At 36.8% G+C, this 6384-nt stretch overlaps 1 pseudogene; it reads left to right on the top strand.

Moving 5' to 3' along the window:
• Nucleotides 1–378: 378 nt before the first annotated feature.
• On the top strand, nucleotides 379–1286 carry LOC139439932 (olfactory receptor 51J1-like; annotated as a pseudogene).
• The last annotated feature ends 5098 nt before the right edge of the window (nucleotides 1287–6384 follow it).

The following is a 6384-nucleotide window of genomic DNA, read 5'->3' as shown; positions in this document are numbered from 1 at the left end:
TATCTATATATTTATGAATAATATGTCTTCACTTTTTCTTTACATCATTCCATTTTATGTGCTGGGATTCCATACTCATGTCTTTCTTCCCAGATTTCCAGGTCCAGATCTTTCCACACCAAAAAAGGCAGCCATTTATGCCTTAGCTCTTGCAAGTTACATACAAATTAAAGCCATAAGTTTCTATTTGCCTAAAACTTTTCCTATGATGGAGACTGTGCCCTCTTCAGACTGAATATATTCTGATAATGGCCATCTGTCAGTTTTCAATCATGAAGCCTTCAGTCACTGAAGTTGTGAACTTCATAATACTATAATCTCACCAGTTTGTTTCTAATTTTCAGATCAACACTGATCCCATGGGATCATTGGTTTAACATGAAGAAATTCAATAGCTCTTTGGAGTTCTTTCCTACAGTATTTATTCTCATATTCTCATTTATCCCAGGGCTGGAGACAGAGCACATCTGGATTTCCATCCCCTTCTTCCTGATGTACATCATCATCTTCCTTGGGAATGGCACCATTCTTTATGTCATCAGGAGAGACCCTCATTTACACCAGCCCATGTACCTCTTTCTTGTCATGTTGGCACTGGCTGAAGTTGGTGTCTCTGCATCCACTCTGCCTACAGTGCTAGGCATCTTCCTTCTTGGTACCCCTGAGATCAATTTTGATTCTTGCCTTTTCCAGATGTTCTCCCTCCACACCTTCTCCATTATGGAGTCAGCTGTCTTACTGGCCATGTCTAAAGACCATTTTGTTACCATCTACAACCCACTTATCTGTCCTGCATCACTGGCACAGGAGTTCTTATTGAGGTGAAAGCATTATCCCATGGTCCCATTAGCCTTACTCTTATGGTGCCTGCCTTTCTGTGGCCAAAATGGCCTCTTGCATTCTTATTGCCTCTACTCCAACCTTACCATTTACCTTATGAAGACATTTTTTATCTACAATGTCTATGGGCTTTTTAATTATCATCTCTACTTTTGGTATGGATTCACTGTTTTTTATGGTCTCCTATGAACTCATACTCAACACTTTACAGTGTAAACCCACTGGGGAGGGACCGAGGAAATCATTCAGCACCTGTGGGTCATATATCTGTCCTGTACTTGCTTACAATGTACCTATTATTAGATTGTCCATGGTGCACTGCTTTGGGCATCATAAATCTCCTTTGGTGCAACTATGCTGCCCATGACTACCTCTTCTTCTCAGCTGTTGTCAATCTCATTGTCTATAGTATTAAAACAAAAGAGATCCATTATAGCATTGCCTGAATGTTATCAGAGAGAGTGCTGGTATTTAACCAGGGGGGATTATTTTTTCTGTAATCACAATGGGTCCTGGATTGCTGATTGCTCATTTGATGTTGCCTTAAAATAGGTTGTCTATTAGGAGAGTCCCCATAACATGGCAATGAACTGGAATTTGGGCAAAGGGTATAGACGATGTTTGACAATAATTGATGTTATGCTAGGATGTCTCATGTGACATGTGGTTTTCCATTACTTGTATCACTGGAGCAAGATTGCAACAAGTATATATTTATGACAGCATGTTATTCTCCATAAGGAATATGGAGTTGGATAGTGTCCTTGAAAACCTGTGTTCATCAATTGTAACAAATGTAACACACTAATGAAGGATGTTGTTAAAGTGGGAAAGGGTAGGAGGGGGAGAGAGTGGGGCATATGGGAATTCCATTTATTTATTTATATAACAGTTTTATAATCTAAAGTTTCTTTAAAATAAATAAATAAGTGCAAAAAAATAAAATAATTAAAATATGCATCTCTGGGAAAAAAAGAAAGAAAACCTATTGAGCTCTTCTGTGTTTAGGAGAGAGGAACTGCTGAATTCTTAAGTCTAAACTCAATAGAAAGAGAACATACTGGCTACCTCAAGGGAGGCTTCCAGTTCTCACAGAGATGCAAAAATCACCCAGCCACACAATCCCTAGCTGAGGGTCCCAAAGATTCCAAATCTTATTCATTATGGAAAATTCTGTTGCTCTTCCATCTAGGGTGCAGAAGCTATTAAACAGATAATTCACTGTAGACATTAATGTTTTCTGTCTGATGGGATAATAATTTTCAGACATTTGATATAATTCAGTAAGTTTACATTTATATATTTATGGAAAGGAACTAAGATTTTTGAGGGGCAATTATAAACTAGGAACTTTGTATTTATTATTTCAGTTATTGCCCCAACCTCTTTATGATATATAATTACTGTGATCATTATTCTTCAGATGAAAAAAAAATAGGCTTATAAATAATACACATCTTCCTTAAAAACCAAGTTAAGAAAAAATAAATAAAAATAAATAAAGAGCCTAATTGGAATCCTTCTGGGGTAAACTCGAGTCTGAGCTATTAACCTCTAAACTACAGTGTCAATTGAGTCAATTCAGTGTCAATTGAAGCTCCATGACTCTTCTCAATACCTATACAAGTAATATTTATTGAGCATGTTCTATGGGCCAGTCACAATTCTAGATTCCACAGATAAAGCAGTGAGAAAAAACAAACAAATAAACATCCTTCCCTCATGGAGTTTAGGGAATATTTTTTCTCTACTTTTTTCTTCGTGGAATGCTGTTCTGGACCAAAAGATTTTATAACATCCCACATGCAAATAAACAATAAACTAATTTGTCTCTGGGATTGCAGATGAGTCCTCAGGCTGCTTAAACCTGATTATTTCTCTACTCAAGGCCATGAGAACTTTGATATTCTAGGGATAGATAGAGTTTTTCCTTAGCTGTTTGTCAGGTCATGCTCAATTTAATGGAAGTCTGTCAGCATTATGCTAGAAGGACTCCATCAGTCTGACCCAGACTCAGAAACAAGCTGTGAGACACTCAGGATTGGACAGAATCCTAGAAAATTCCACTGTAAAATGAGTTTAAAAGTCTCTGGTTGTCTATGAAATTGAATAATGAGATAAATCCAATATGACTGTCTGGAAAAATATAGATGTTGTCTCCGTCCTTTATCTGCACTCATTCCCCTAAATTAAGATCTTGGTGTTGTGAAATTATCTTGACCCTTTTATTTCCTCCACAGAACAGAATTATTAGTCATCACATGCAGGTAGGCTGTAAGAATGCATGAAGCAAAATTTGAGGATCACAAAAGATGAGAAAAATGCATGAAATATTATAAACACTTCGACATTTATCAAGAGTAGCTTGGTTTGTTTCAGACCAATTCTTCTGCCAAGTACAAGAAAAGTTAGAAATATATTTTTAAAAATTACTTCAGAGATTTATCAAAGGCAGTAAGGACAGAGGATGTAATGACAGAAAAGTCACTACGAAAAAGCTCACTAGAAATGTGAGCCTGATATCTCGCACCATTTTCCTTATTAAGGTATCTGTGAATTCAAAAGTAATATCTGATAAAATGAGAAAAGATTACAACAATCTTAAATGATTGGAGAGAAGAGGGCAAAAGAGGGAGCATGGGGACCTAGAAGGAAACATGATCCAGGTGAATACCTAAGCTTTTGGTTATATTCTAGAAACTTTCCATCATGAAGTAAGGTTAAAAGAACATAGACCTACCTCACAAGTTGTTGAAATGAGCTCACTACTTCATATTATTACATCAATTGTCTGTTAAGAATTAGGGTAAGCAATCATCCTAATTTTCCCAGGACTTTACCCGTTTTATAAGAGAAAGTAACATATCCTGGGAAAACCCTCAGTCCCAAGAAAATTGGAATGACTGGTCACCCTAATTAGAAGGAAAAGAAGATACAACCAGCACCTTAAGTTATCATCATAAATTTTTCATGGCTCTGTTAGTCAGAGTTCTCATGGGAAAAAAAAAAAAACTGGCAGGTGATATCTATAAATATAATTAGATTTTATAAAATTATCTCACGTGACTTATCGGGCTACACAAATCCAAATTCTTCAGGGCAGGCTGCAAACCAGGAAAGCCAATGGAGGCCCTTGATGAGTTCCCCAAGGGAATCTGGTGGTCTGGACTATACATGGGAATTCTCTCTTCTGTTTGCTGAAATCACTTCTCCTTTTGAGGCCTTCAACTGATTGGATGAGACATCTCTCATTGCTGAAAGCAATCCTGTCAGTTAACTGTAGATGTAATCAGCCCACTGATTATTTAAGTCCATGAAGTGTCCTCACAGGAATAAGTAGGCCAGGGAAAACTATGGTTGAGGGGAGTTAGATCAACAGTAGATCTGACTATTGATTTTATCATATACAGATATTAAAATAATTTTTATTAATATAGCCTATACTTTGTACAGCCCATTCAAAATGTACACTCAGTGGTTCTCAATTTTATCACAGAGTGCACAAAGCATGGAAGTGTATAACACAGGGAATCCAGTGGTGGAAGATGGACTAGGGTTAACAGGACAAATAGGAGAACATTCTCTCATGAATGATAACAAATACATAATACTTATATAGGCTGTTAAAAATCAGTTGGGCTGGGGGAAAAATACACCAAATGTAAGATATGAGGTATAATTAGTAGTGATATTTTGATGATGCTCTTTCATAATTTGTAATAAATATTCCACAACGATGCAAGTTGTTGTTGGTGGGAAGATTTATGGGATCCTTGCTATGCATATTTGTTTTATAAATTAAATAATTTACTATACACTTATGGTTTTTGTATGTTCATGTATGAACAATATAGTTCAAAAAATTTTAATTACAAAATAAAGCCTAGAAATTAAATTTCAAGGTATAGATTTAAGTAACACACTGAAATCTATGACAAGATCAAAGGAAAATATGAAAGTAAAAATTAATGAATATCTTTAACAAAAAACTATGTCCCAACAAATAGTTTGAAACCTATCTGATGCAATGGAAAGATGAATAACAGTACTAGAAAAAATAAATTGAGAATGTATCCAAATTGTTGAGAAGGAAAAAGATAAAACATTAATTTTTTTAAAAAAATGAAAAGACGTATTTGTCTAATAGACAAGTAATTGGAGTTCCAGTAGGAGAGAGGCAAAATCAATATTTAAAGATATAATAGCCTGTACATTTTCCAAAACTGATATAAAACATAAGCCAAAGAGTCACACAGCACAATAAACTCTATAAAGGATAAATGCAAAAATAACAACCTTTAGACACTTCATAGACTCAATACTGAAAAGTAAAAATAAAGAGAACACGACAAATGCAATCAGAGAAAAATGTCATTGCCATCAAATCCAACAAAAAAACGACTCAACTAAACAATGACTGCACATGGAACTGGGACTAGGGCTGGTGGAGGGAGTACATGAACTCTGGGGATCTGTGGATATTTGGTTGAAACTACAAGTTGGGGATATTCTTTTGGCAAATAAGGCAAAGGAGGGTTACTGGTTTAAGGTGTTGATGAGGGGAGAATGTGGAACAGATCGTACCTAGCAGGCTTCTGGGGAGTGTGTAGCATTCATTTTATCATAGTGTGTTGTATCAGGGAGCTTAGAGACTCTTGAGAGTATAGGCAGTGCCGAATAGGGGAGGACAGGCCAGTTTCAAACCATCAATTTTGTTGCAAGTAGCTGTGAATCTGATCCTTCAATGAGTTCATCTTGGTGATTACCATGTATCCTGAGGGGAGAGGGCGTAGGAATAGAATAGCTGGAACACAATTTAATCTATAATCATCACTTAGTGGCAATGTTCCAAGATGTGTTCATCAGTTGTGGCAAATGTACCACACTAATGAAGGATGTTGGTAATGTGGAAGGGCTACGTAGCGGTGCATATGGGAATCCCCTATATTTTTTGTGTAACATTTATGTAATCTTTCTTTTTGAAAAAATTTTAGAAGTATATTTAAAAATAATAAAATAAAACAATGGAAGAAATATGACAATGGAGTGATATCATCAAAGTCATTAAAGAAAATCAAAGTCAATGAATAATTCTATACTAAATTCAGAATGTAATTAAAAAACAGAGGTGAAATTACTGAGAGAATCCATCACTGTGATAATTTAAACTGTGAACTTTTGGTAGAGTGTGAGGCTGTAGAAAGCAATAAGATTGGGGAATGAACAATGGACTAAAGTAGACTTACTATTATTCTACTATAAACTTATTGTTATTCTAGCAATAGAAGAACTTTTATCGCTGATGTGGAGGCAGTGGCCACAAGCAATTCTGAGGAGTAGGGAGTGGGGCATGCGGTCACCCCTCGGGCTGAAGTGTGGTTTGCTGGCCTGGCGGGGGAGCAGCCGCGGCAGGCCAAGCCGCTGCCCCCATAATAGGGTGGCTGGTCGGACTCACTGCCACCCCTGAAGGGAGCTCGGCATGGGCGCAGAGTGTCCTCGGGTCTCCCCTTCTCGGCAGCCATGCTTCCGCGGCCATCCCTCCTC

Source organism: Dasypus novemcinctus, chromosome 10 (genome assembly GCF_030445035.2).
Source record: "Dasypus novemcinctus isolate mDasNov1 chromosome 10, mDasNov1.1.hap2, whole genome shotgun sequence".
Taxonomy (NCBI): Eukaryota; Metazoa; Chordata; class Mammalia; order Cingulata; family Dasypodidae; genus Dasypus; species Dasypus novemcinctus.
This window is presented reverse-complemented; position numbering and strand designations above follow the sequence as displayed.